The sequence below is a fragment of the Chiloscyllium plagiosum genome, unplaced genomic scaffold (genome assembly GCF_037043375.1).
Source record: "Chiloscyllium plagiosum isolate Xiang-an unplaced genomic scaffold, Cpla_swu_hap1 HiC_scaffold_40, whole genome shotgun sequence".
NCBI lineage: Eukaryota > Metazoa > Chordata > Chondrichthyes > Orectolobiformes > Hemiscylliidae > Chiloscyllium > Chiloscyllium plagiosum.
Window position 1 is genome coordinate 66,828,634 of NW_028270178.1, and position 14,363 is coordinate 66,842,996.

Genomic DNA, 14,363 nt, shown 5'->3' on the forward strand with positions numbered 1-14,363 from the left:
GGCGTCTTTAAGCCTTCCTTCTTTAAAGGAGGGAACTTTAATAGAAGGGACATACAATCTTCCATGCAGTCTCATCCAGATACCGGGCTATCATGCATGTCATGCCCTCCTGTCTCGCTCACCCCCCCCCCCCCCCCCCGAGTGGAAAGGGGGCTACTTGGGCCATTGGTCTCTCAGAGGCACATGCATAACTGTTTTTATTCAAACTTTTCACAGTGTACTTTACCCATTCAACCCAGGCATTTGTATCCACATATTCTGTTTCTACTTCAATGGTCTGCTTTAAATCCTTTGCCTCTCCAATTTTAATCACTTTAGGATCAGAGTAAGGAGCTTTACTATTCCTATCTCCTACTCGGGTTCTGTCTTTTCCCTGTAATTTAAAACAACATCCAAGGAAATAGTTCCCGCCTGCTTTCATCTGTAATTCAAATATTTGATCTCACTGGACCTGATACGTTTCTGCTCCTAAAATTTCTTCATACCGTGAGGTTTTCGTTATTGTTAAATATGTTAGATTAGATTAGATTACTTACAGTGTGGAAACAGGCCCTTCGGCCCAACAAGTCCACACCGCTCCGCCGAAGCGCAACCCACCCATACCCCCTACATTTACCCTTTACCTAACACTACAGGCAATTTAGCATGGCCAATTCACCTGACCTGCACATCTTTGGACTGTGGGAGGAAACCGGAGCACCCGGAGGAAACCCACGCAGACACGGGGAGAACGTGCAAACTCCACACAGTCAGTCGCCTGAGGCGGGAATTGAAGCCAGGTCTCTGGAGCTGTGAGGCAGCAGTGCTAACCACTGTGCCACTGTGCCACCGTGCCACCCTGAAAATTGTTCCAGCAGGAAAGCTTTCATAACGTAGTCAGCAGGATTCGAACCTACGTGGGGAAACCCCAATGGATTTCGAATATTGTTTTACACTTTTTATCGGAACAGTCCAGAGCTGGCCAGAAGGGGTCTCGGTGTACTGTGACCAGTGGATTAATCAAGAGATCACCTCTGAGGTCTTCTTGCCTCCGCCATTCTTTACATTCTTTATTGTAAATATATCCCTTCCACTTCTCTATCCAGGACTTTTTCTTCCCGTAAGTCTTTTCACATGGCCACCTTTTGGGATCTTTTTCATACAACCTTTGATGTATCTCTGAGTTACTATATTGCCTTTGATCTCTTAAATCTCCACAATCCACCAGGCTGCAGGCATCTGTTTCTATGACTTGTGGATTTGTAAATTCAGGAACCATGACCACTAAGTAAGATGAATGATTACAATCTAATATTGAACTGAAACTTCAACTGTCCTCCATAAATCGCTTTTATGTCAGGATAAATGAGATTAGTTAGAAACTGATTAAAAGGCAGTCATTACCTGTAAACAGAACAGGAGTTTACATTTTATATCATATCCCTGTAAAATCCTTAACATTAAAAGAAATCATGTTAAATTTCCTTAATAGAAATCAGATTCAAAATAATCTCGGATCTCAAGCTCCAGGGAAAAAAAAAGCACAAACTTTCAATCACAAACAAACAAATGTGCATTCAAACCGAATTACAGAGGGTTAAAATTCCTATTAGCTATGCAGCTCTTTCTCTCTCTCTCTCTCTCTCTCTCTCTCTCTCTCTCTCTCTCTCTCTCTCTCTCTCTCTCTCTCTCTCTCTCTCTCTCTCTCTCTCTCTCTCTCTCTCTCTCTCTCTCTCTCTCTCTCTCTCTCACACACACACACACACCATATCTTACAGACACTTTCTGAACTTCCCGCAATAACTCCTCCAGAGGCTTCTCATTTAACCCTCTATCTTTTGAATCTGTTTCTGGATGTCTGTCCATAATTTAATTACGAAATGGACCTTCAGTCGCACTTCAGCTACCTAGTCATTCCAACACGAAGCATAATCTGATTCCTCCTGACTGACATGCTGTTTTCCATTAACATATAAATTCAAATATTTACAAACCCAGTCTTCATCTGACCCGTACTTTGGCCAGAAGATGGCAGAACGAAGAATTGAATCCTTAGTCCATACAAAGCAACAATATTTAATCATCTTTTTCCTATCTTTTTCCCTTGTACAGGTATTATTTTTCCAATTCCACAACATCCTGCCCAACGGATTATCTGGACATATGTTGTCAGGGACCCCGCTTCCATTTCTTTTCTTATTCCGGAGGCATTTTCCTTTCCCTCAGCACAACCCACATTGAGAACCTTCGTTAGTCCCTTATTAACTACTAGATCTCAAACCCAGCCACCAAGGCAGTACTTAAAAGTCAATTTTCCTATCTTGGTCTCTGCACAGAGTTGCCTGGCTCAATATCTCCCTGTGCCTACTTAAATTTCCTATTACCAACCTTTTAGCCTGGTTCAGATGGACTCTCATTGGATCTCGAACAGTCAACCAGAAGGGGGAACCCACCACCGAGGAACACGGGACCGTTCTAAAAGGAATGGGATACGTCATCCCAGCCATTGATGGTGCCTACCCTGCTATCGCTGATGGACACCAAGGACGAGTGCCCAAATTGTAAGAAACAGAGCTCACAATAAAATAACTTTCAGTCGGAGTCAAATTCTGAAGCATCGAATTTTATTGAGACGTTCTTGCAAGATAGGTGTCTTAGACGTAGGCACCCCGATCCAAACATTACCTCACAATTTATACACATTAACTGAGTCTCTTTCGGTACGTCCCCATTTACCTCATTGGCCTAACATATTATGTGTCAAACCTATCACTATTCCTAATTGTGCTCTGCCCTTGTTTCCTTCTCCTCCTACGCCATGCAAGGCGACCCTTACTCTTATTCACCTTATCCTTAATTTTCAGCTGACTTGTCTCCTTTTAGTGCCTACATGGGGACAATATGCCGAGTTGGCATAACTCAGTGTTCTTTTTACTCCTTATCTATTTGTCCGTAACATCTTCCATTGTTTGCAGGCACGTTCTAGCTAACTCAGCTGTTGGCTGAAACAATTATACAATTGTGTAACTTAGTTCATTTACCTTACCGAAGCAATTATGTATTTCCTTCATATAATTTCATTCTTGTATGCATATTTTAGCTAACTCAAGTCTTGGCTGAAACAATTATACAAAGCTGTAGGTTAGTTCATCACCTTTCATAAGCAATTATCGTTCCAGCAGATACACTGCTTTACCTGTATCCCACACAAGGCAGATGAATCATTTGGATGTAGGCAACAAATAGCTCAGATCTCATTGTTTAGTCATTAAATGTTGCAAGGTTGGGAAATGCCGTTGTCCGAGGGGATGTGCATGTCCTTGATTATGAGTCACCAACAACAGTCCATCCAGGGGTCACAAAGCCATGGAGTCTTACATCACGGAGACAGGCCACTTGGCCCAAACTGTTCCATGCTGGCCTGTTCCGAGGTCGAAAGCATGTCTAGTCACTTTAAGATAGGAAGTGTGTTTCTGGATTAAATGTACAGCCGCACCTGCCACCTAACGTTCAGGCTGTTCCAAATGTAACAATTTGCTGTTAAATAGGTACCTGAGTATTTGGTGCTGCTTTGACAGCGATTCGAATGGAAGAAATTACTTTAAATTATGGCCAGAAGATCAAAAGCCAATGGAATTTTAATTTTATTGTATTGTCACCTGGAAACGAATGAAGTATTTAAGAACTTAATGTGCCATAGGGGTAAATAAACCCGGTATTTTTCAAAATTAGAGGGAGAGCAACTGCCATCGAACAGCAGAGCAACTGCTGGGGAGCACGAGGGCTGACGACTCATCAATATCTTGTTCTCAAAGTTATTAGAAAACAGTCTCTATCAAAGGTACATTTTCATGTAAAGGCTACTCGCACTTAAAACAAAAATGGAGACAACCCACTGAGATCAGCAGATGGACGATTGAAAACAGCGGAGAAGACAAAGACTGTGGTCTTGAGATTATGTTAATATAATGTTCAATAAGTGGAACAGAATATTTTTATAGAAGTATAATCAGATAGTAAGTTGTTATAAAGGGGGCTTGAATTTTATGAACAGCTGCTGTTTAGTATTCAAAGTTAGATTTAAGAAAATAAATTGTTCAGTTTCTTTAAATAATGGCACTGAGGAATCTCTGTCACTCATAGTTTGACAGACTACAAGGCAAGCCGAGATTTTCTGGGTGTTTGATTTAATAAATAGAGGGGTTCGACTCTCCTTCTTAAATATCTATCCACACTAAAGCTATTTCCCTGCACTTGGTCCATGTCCTTCTCATCCTTCCCTGTCCAAATATTCATCTAAATAGCCTTTAAATGTTGATAATGTACTCACCTCAACGACGTCTGCTGTTAGCTCATTCCATATGCGTACCACCCCCTGTGTAAAAAAAAACTTGCCCCGAAGGTTCCCTTTTATTCCGTTCCCTCTAGTCCTCGATTCTCCAACCCTTGGAAAAATAAGTGAACGCATTCACCTTATCCATGCCTCTCATGATCTTATACACTTATAGAGTCATAGACTCATAGAGATGTACAGCATGGAAAAAGACACTTCGGTCCAACCTAGATATCCCAACCCAATGTAGTTCCACTTGCCAACAATAGCCCATACCCCTCCAAACCCTTCATATTCATATACACATCCAAATGCCTCTTAAATGTTGCAATTGTACCAACCTCCACCACATTCCATCTGGCAGCTCATTCCATAAAAGCACCACCTTTTGCGTGAAAACGTTGCCCCATAGGTCTTTTTTATATCTTTCCCCTCTCACCTAAACCTTATGTCCTCTAGTTCTGGACTCCCCGACCCCAGGGAAAAGACTTTGTCTTATTTATCCTATCCATGCCCCTCATATGACCCCGCTCTGTCTCCTCTGCTCACAAGAAAATGTCCTAGCCTGTCCAACCTCCCCCTATAACTTAGACCACTGTGTCCTGGAAACAGCCTTGCAAATTCCTTATGCACTCTTTCCAGGTTAACAACATCCTTCCGATAACAAGGTGACCAAAGCTGATCAAAATTCTGCAAGTACGGCCTCGCCAAAGACTTGTACCAGCAAAACATAACTTCCCAACTTCTATATGCAATGCCCTGACTGATGAAAGCTAGTGTGCCAAAAGCCTTCTGTCTACTGTCTAGCTGTGACTCCACTTTCAGAGAACCATGCATCTTCTGTTCCACTTCACTCCTCGAGGCCCTAATATTCGCCATGATTTGATGTTCCAACATTCAAGACATCACTCATATCTAACTTAAGCTCCATTTGCCATTTCTCAGTCCTATTCTCCAGCTGATCAAGGTCCGGCTGCAATTTCAAATAACCTTCCTCACTGTCCACGATGCCACCTATTTTGATGTCATTTGAAAACGTACTAATCGTGCCTTATACATTTTCACCCAAATCATTGAGAAACATAACAATCAGCAATGAGACCAGCATTGACCCCTGAGGCACTCTACTAGTCACACGCCTCCAGTCCAACAAGCATCTTTCCGCTATTACCCTCTGCTTGCTACTATCAAGCCGATTGTGTATCCAAATTGCCAGCTTGTCCTGGATTCCATGCGATGTAACTTCCAGAGCAGCGAAACATGTTGAACCTTATCACAGGCCTCACTAAAATCTGGATCAATTATGTCTACCACACTGCCCTCGTCACGTTATCAAAGAATGCTCACAAATTTACAAGGCATGATCTCCCACTCTCAACGCCATGCTGAGTACTCCTAATCATCCCTGATGAAGGGCTTCTGCCCGAAACATCGATTCTCCTGCTCCTCGGATGCTGTCTGACCTGCTTTGCTTTCCCAGCAACACACCCTGTCATCGTAATCAAACCCTAACTAAGTTAAGAGGGCAGAAAATGATGTGTTTTCCTTCATTGTGAGATTATTGAAGGACCTAAGTAAAGCTAGTTTTCTGTAATTGTAGAGCCTTGATGAGAGTCTATTTGTGGCACAGTGCACAGGTTTGATCTCCTTTGTAAGGAATGATGCCCTTACCACATTCACAGATGATGTTATCATGAGGAGAGAGCGAGGAAACTGGTTGTTTAGTCTGTAGAGCAGTGAGAAACGAAGAAATTTTTGCATTGAAACTTGAGGGTCAGCGATGATCACTTGTTTCCAAGAGAGACATTGATAGAATGATACATTGCATATTTCACTCAGGATTGATTGATATGATTAATTGTCACGTGTATCTCAGTACAGTGAAAGGGTTTATTTGTGATTGGCATAGGCAGATCGTAGTAAGCAAAGACATACAGAGGAGAAGGTGACCATAAACATAGATAGAGTAATTCATCCAGATTATACAGCGCAAGACGTGCACGAGACAAGATCAACAAAAGCAACATCAGCATCAGTTGACAGTCAATTCATCATTTTAATTGGGCATTCCGAATAATTTATATGCCTCAATAAGCTCTCCCCACATTAATGTGAAGTCGGTGTATGATCGTGTACTGAACATCATGTTGTTCACAATCCCCTACTGCAGCCACAATACCTTCCTTTTGACACAGCTAGCCATTCCCAGCAGCCTCTGCCCTCCATAGAAACTCCAGGCTGCCTTCTCGGAGATGGGAGGTGCCTCGTTAAGATTTCATACAAAATATTTGCCTTCCCCCTCAATGCTAGAACACCACATTGAAGTTCCACGTGTGTAACAAGAGCAATGGAGGCACAAGGAACATCATGATGCAGTCTGTCTTACAGTCTCTGCTCCATTTGCTTGTCATGTTGGAATATCAATTACCTCCTTCTGTCTCTGTGTAAGTGACTCGAGGAGCTGAATTGACTCCTTCTATTTCTGTGTCAGTGACCCAAATTACTGAATGGCTTCTTCCTAGTCCAATTGGACAAGTTCAAGAGCCTGATTGGGTTAACACCGGTTCCTGTCGAACAGCTCGATGTGTTGACGGGTGTGATGATGCTGTAACTTATTATTTTCTCCTGATTTCTTTTAAGAGACAAATGGAACGATAGAAACCAGGCTGGCTAGTTAGGACTCTAAAGTAAACAGCTTTGGAAGTGTTGGGTTTATTTCACTGCAGCCTGAAAGGATGTGACCAACTCTGACAGATTAGAATTTCTGAGTTTTGTTTTCTGAGTAACATCAAAGGCTATTGGGGATTCAACAGAGTTGGAAGGTCCAGTGAATGACTCCTGCTTGCTACTCTCTGAATTTTTCTGGATTTTAAAAAAAATTTCCTCCTGGAGAACATACGTGGGAATTTTTGCCAACTGGTTGTCTTTCCGGGATCTTACTTTGTCAGTACAGTACAATTAGTTAGTAATAGGTACTGTATCTATTATTCTGTTAAGTTTTCCAATCGACTCAAGTTATTCTAAGTTCCTCTTTCGTTGATTGTATTTTAATGACAGCATTTAAATAAACTGTGTTGTGCTTTACATCAAGTAGTTTCACCAATCACATTACATCTGAACCAGTTGTGTTACATTTACCTTTAGAATAACAAATTGTGGATTTACACTACTACCGACAATTCTTTAAAGGGGCTCTGGCCTGGTCCATAACACTAGATTCCTTGTCTTCCTGTGTAATAGGCAGCAGAGTCTGAATGGTCTTTTCCTCTTCGTCTGCAGTAGTTTCAATGGGCTGAATGGCTTCTTCCTATTCCAGTGATGTGCGCTTGAGGTACTGAATGAGTTCCTCCTTCCCCTGTGAAATTAAACAGCATCTCGCAGTACTGTTACATGAATGCTGCAAACAATTTAACATCACCATCCCGAATGTTGTCCAGGTCTTGCTGCACATGGACACAGACTGCTTCAGCAGCTGAGAGGTGACACATTGTTCTAAACATTGTGTAATCTTCAACAAATATCCATACTTCTGATCTTATTTTGAGGAAAGACATTAATGAGGCAGCTGAAGATGTTTGTGCTGAGGAAGCTACACTGTGGATCTTCTGCAGAGACGTTCCGGGACTGAGATGATGGACATCTGCGAACCACGAACATCTTCCGTTTTCCGACGATTGGCTCCAACCATTAGGGAAGTTACACTGATTGCTAAATAAATCCAGATTTGTTTCGCTCCTTGACAGCCTCCTCAGCGAAACACTTCTTTGAAATCAGGCCCAGTCACTCTTTTCTGAGATCATGTGTTCACCTCTTTTATTCGTAGCGACAGGTAGAAGAGAGAGTTCTGATATCAACAATTGTCTTTTGCACAGTGGTAAGGGAGCTAAATACTTAAATAGGAAGAAGATGGCTTTTTACCGATCAGATAGTTGAGGACTGTGAAAACTTTGGCATTACAGAGGATTTGAGACGTAGAGCAGATCAGCCATGATCTTCGTGAAGGGCAGTGCAGGCTTGGAGGGTGAACGGCCTGCTCCTGTTTCTGATGTTCTCCCATTCTGTTATTGGAAAGTTTGCAGGTGTATTTTTTTTCTGGAAGGTCTGTTATTGAATGTTGCAGTCAGGGAGACAAGGGAATTTCGTGAGCCATCTCTGGGTGAGGTATGGGGGTTGTATTCACAGTGAATCTGGGTCTATAATATGACCAACAAACGGAGCACAAGTTGCAGAGAGGTAGAGAGAAATGAGGGGTATTCTTTCATACTCAGCCTGTATTTTTCCAATTACATTTCGCAAACTACACCAAACTGTGTGTGACAGGCTTGAGGGACTGAATAGTCTCCTTGGATTCTGTGCACCAGGTGATAGCAATAAGTGGCCTCCAACAGCTCTAATCTGGCAGGTTTGCGGGGTTTAAACTAACTTAGGAACATTGGACTGAGGAGCTGGAGTGGGTCATTAGTCACTCTGAGCATTTTCCACCAGACACTAAGATTGTAGCTGATCAGGTTGTGCTCTCAGCCCCACTTTCCTGTCTGTATCCCATTATCCGCGACTCACTTCTCTGACAATATTTAACTAACTCAGCTTTCAATCAATGCAAACATAGAGGCACGATAAACTTCCAGCGAAGAGAATTTCCTCACCAAAGGACGTTTCAGAATTTCTCCTCATCCCTCTTATGCAATCAGAGTCATGCAGCATGGATACAGACCCGTTAGTCCAATCTGTCCACTCCAATCAGATAACCAAATCTGATCTCGTCCCATTTGCCAGCATTTGGCCAATATCCCTCCTCTCTCTGACATTTTTTAAATGTGTGATTGTAACCGCCTTCAACACTTCATCTGACAGCATTTTCCATATACACACCACTCTCTGTGTGAAACATTGTGCCCCTCAGGGGTCTGCTCTAAATAGTTCCCCTCGCCTTCAACCAATGCCCTTTTGGTTTGGACTCCCCTATCCTGGGAAACAGACCGTGGATATTCAGAATATCCATGCCCCTGATTATTTGTAAACTTCTATAATGTCACGCGCCAGCCAGTGACACTCCAGGGGGAAACATCTCAATCTATGAAGCCTCCTCCTAAAGCTGAATCCCTCCAGTCCTGGAATATCCCTGTCAATCTTTTCTCCAGCCAACTGAATTGTTCGCAGTATTCTTAAAGTGACCTCACCAACATCCTGTACAGATGCAATATGCCACCCCAACTCCTCGACTCAATGTTCTGACTGCTTAAGGCAAGTGTGCCAAATGTGTCCTGCACCACACTATCTGCCTGCAATTCCAATTTCAAGGATCTATGCCCCCGCAGCCCTAGGTCCCTTTGTTCTGGAACACTCCCCAGGACCTTACCAATAAGCGTATAATTCCTGCCCTGATTTGCTTTCCCAAAATGCAAAACCTCATATTTATCTAAATTAAACATCATCTGTCACTCCTTGCCCTTTTCCCCATGTAATTATGGTCTTCTTGTACTCTGAGATAATTCACTACACCATCGTCATCTATAAACTTATTAACAATGTCTCCGATATTCATATCCAAATATCTTATATAAGTGACGCAATGCAGTGAACTCAGTACTGATTCTCGCAGCATAGTGCTGGTCACAAGCCTTCAGTAGGAAAAAGAACCCTCGCTCTTCAAGCCAATTTTGAATCCAACTGACCAGCGTCCGCTGCATCCCATGTGACCTAACCTTACTAATCTGTCGACCAATTGAAATGTTATGAACACCTTGCTGAAGTCCATACTGACAATGTCTGTCAAACTGCCTTCATCAATCTTCTTTGTTACCTCTTCATAAAACTCAATCAAATTAATGACCCATGATTGCCCATGCAGAAAGCCACGTTGACTAACTCTGTTCAACCCTTGCCTTCCCAAATGTACTTAAATCCTATCCCTTAGAATCCCTTCCAACAAATTACTCATGACATAAGTCAGGCTCACTGTCAATTGTTCCCCAACTTTTTGTGTCACTTTTTCCTTTTCCCATCCTACTCCTCGACAGCTCACAATAAATGTTAAGTGTAACCAGGTTGGCGATATGGCCGATGATATAGGTCTCGAACTAGTTCAGGGTCAGTTTTAGGAACAAGTCAGGCTGGTTCCTTTTAATCTGCTAAAATCTGTGGGTTTATGACCCACAGCAATGTTAGTCAAAATCTGAAGAAATGATGAATGGCAAACAGTTTGGATATTGCAAATATATAACCGATATTTCTCTTTCTAAAAACACTGACACACACACACACACACACACACACACACACACACACACACACACACACACACACACACACACACACACACACACACACACACACACACACACACACACACACACACACACACACACACACACACACACAAAACCGATACACAAAATCTCTGTAATTTTAAGTTGAAAGAACTTAGTGTAATTCATGACAAAAGGAAAAGTTGAGAAAATGTCCAGAATGTTCTTCTTCTCAAGTGATTCTGTTCACACAAAGTACTTGTGATGGGATTTCATTCTGGAAGAGTTCGATTTGACTGAATTCCCATTGCCTTAGGCAGTCAGGAGATTCGAACAATTTCTGGTCAGGAATCCTGCATGAAGGTGACACGGTCGCTCAGTGGTTAGCACTGCTGCCTCACAATGCCAAGGACTTGGGTTCTAGTTCCAGCCTCGGATGACTGTGTGAATTGCACTTTGCACATTCTCCCCGTGTCTTCGTGGGATTGTAACGTGTGTTCAAGGTTCCTCTGACAGTCCAAAAATATGTGGGGTGGTCATATTATATTACCCAGAGTGTTCTGGAATTTCTAGATTAAGTGCATTCGCCAGGGTCCTATATATATAGGGTGGGCGAATCGGTCTGGGTCGGCCATAGGCCTTGTTTTCACACTGTGGGGATTTTATGAAAATTAGAGCGGCAAAGATGACTGATGTTCTTTATCTAACATTGCTGTGATGAGTCACAAGAGTTAAACAGGCCGTTCCTCCTTAGGCAGATTACATTTTCTTCCTCTCTGAGTTGAATTACACATAATTCATCCTTTCCCAAACTGTATCATGTGAGATCTCCTTGCACATTGTCCGAACTATGATTCCATCCCATTCTCTGTTCCATAGAGGTGCAGCATTGCTACTGTCATACACAGAGCCATACCCTGAGCAGAAAATGGGCCGAGTTGATTTGGAGATGTGTTAACATGTCGCTGCGTGATTTATAAATAAAATGTTTAATGTATTCAGAACACTGGAGTTAAAATGAATGCATCTTATTAACAAAAACAGAAGTTGCTGGAATAGCTCAGCAGATCTGACAGCATCCAGATGTCTTTTAAACGTTGTAGTTATACCAGTCTCCATCACTTCCTCTGATACCTCATTGCATAACGCTCTGCACTCTGCATGAAAGGGTGCACCTGAGCCGTCTTCAAAATTGTTACCAATGACTTCTAGTTTTGGACGCCCCTACCCTGGGGAAAAACCCTGACTGCTCACCCATCCATGACTGTTATGATTGTATAAACCTCCACTGCTACGAAATGTAACTCCATTAAACACGAATGGCTACACTTTCAGTCATCCTGGTCCTAAATTCTGAAATTCAATATCGTCACCCCTTCCTTCTCCATCAGCTTGATTAAACATATCATGAAACACCACTGTGGGATTTGATTTGAGAAAGTTTTGCCCAGAGAAAGGGACACTACCACTACGTGGCAATAACTCCAAAGCTGCAATATTATCCTCCTGTGTGTTTGTTCATCAGCCTGTTCTGACATTCTGTGACACACCTCCACAACAGGCAGGACTTGAATCCAGACCGTCTGGTTTAGAGTTAGGGAGAATATCACACATGTTCAGCAATTGGAATCAAATCCAGAATTCTGGCTCAGAGGCAGGGGCATTACCCATTCTGCAAGGTCTAAACCATTCCCAGAATTTGGGTCACATTTTAACTGCCAGCTTTCAGTCGGTGTGGATTTATTAAATTCTATTTAATATTGCTATACTATACAAATATATTTTTCATTGTTAAACAATGCAAGATATTTGTCTCAACTGTAACTTGCTGAGTGCATGTGCTGTGCCATTGAGATAAACCGTGTCGTTGGGAATGGAGGCAGTGAGCTATAAGAAGGGGCTGAATAGTCTGGGACCTTTTTCACTGGAGAGTAAGAGATTAAGTGGTAACTTTACAGAGGTTTATAAAATCATTATGGGTACAGATAAGCTTTAATTGCTTGGCTATGATTTGCATTTTAAATCGCTATTATCTGTAGTCTGCAATATAAAGGACATAAATCCTGCAGACACACTCTGCTCAATGATGTGCCTCGAATCAATATTTATTACTGAACACCAGAGACAAAGAAAGGTCATAATTTCTGGTCCCAAAACAGAGATCACTATTACCCACCTTGAACGTGTTACTGCCCTCTTCCTAAGACAACGAAATAATACCAGGCTGCTGATTACTGCCCAGCCTCTCCTCCTCACTGACTATGCCTGCAATCTATCCCTCATCCCCCTAACTGCACAAGGCAAACCAAGCACAGGGTCTTTGTGAAAATCAAGGCCCAAATGTGCAGGCCTCCTGGAGAGGGGGAGTGAATTGTAAAATTAAACGGGGATTGTGAGGAGGTGGTAATATCACTCACTGGGTTGAGAGGTGGCAGGTGGAGTTTAGTTTGCATTAATGCATGGTATGGATTTGGTAAATCAAAGAAGAGCAGGGCCTATATAATTAAAAGTAGGGCCTTTGGCAGTGTTGTAGGACAGAAACTTAGGTCGTCAGGTATAATTCTTTAAAATTTGCATCTCATATGGATAGTGTGGTTAAGAAGATGTTTAACACACTTGCCTTCATTGGTCAGATTTTTGAGTATTGGAATTGGGATGTCATGTTGAGGTTGTACAGGACATTGGTCCAGCCCCTTCTGGAATACTGTGATCAGTTTAATCTCCCTGCCCGCTCATTCCATAGGCACACCGCCCTCTGGGTGAAATAAACTGCACCTTAGGTTACTTTCAAATGTTTCCCCTTGCACCTTAAAAAAATGCCCTCTAGTTTGCATCTCCCCGTACCCTTAGAAAACACCTTGACTATTCACTTCGATATTATTGACCTTGATATTATTAAGCTGGAGAGGGTTCAGAAGAGATTAACCTGGATGACGTTGGGAATGGAGGCAGTGAGCTATAAGAAGGGACTGAATAGTCTGGGACTTCTTTCAATGGAGAGTAAGAGATTAAGAGGCAACTTTACAGAGGTTTATAAAATCATGAGGGGTACAGATAAGCTGAAGGGCTGATATCTTTTCCAGAGGGTTGGGGGTTCAAAACTGAAGTATACTTTAAGGTGCGAGGAAAAATATTTACAAAAGTCATGAGAGGAGGGTAATTATTTTAGCCAGAATCTGGCTTGTGTGTGGAATGAACTTCCAGAGGAAGTGGTGACAGCAGGGACAGTTACACCGTTTAAATTACATTTAGATCAGTACATGGATAAGGGGGTGCAGGAATCCTGGGTGTACATGAGCACAGACTGTGGAAGATATCAGGAAAAGTGGGGAGAGCAGTAACTATCACAGATTAGTTTCAGTATCTGAGCTGTTTACAGGAGGTGGTGTAGGAGGGAGTCTCGGTGCTCCTTTCCTGGGAAGTGGTGGTGACGATGTGTTGTGAGCCCACCCTCCTGCCCACCGAGACATGGGGATTCTATTTGTACCAGCTCGACAGAAAAGGGAGATGGCATCAGGGCCATGGCTTCCAAGTTGTGCCGGGGGCAATCGGAGCTGCCAGTGGGTTTAAAGTGAGAATTGCCCTTCACTGAACATTGCTCCTTACTCGGTAGGTGGGACGTGCATGTTTCAGAGTCTCCACACGAGGCGTCCCGATCATCTCTGGCTCGTACGAGGGTCCTCCCCACATAGCGGGGGAAGGAGGGGTGAGGGAACGGATATCGGGCACTCCACAACCTGGCTGAGCACTTTCTGTCCTACTCCAGGCTGTTCATCCTCGAATGGGAGGAAAGGAGGGTGGTA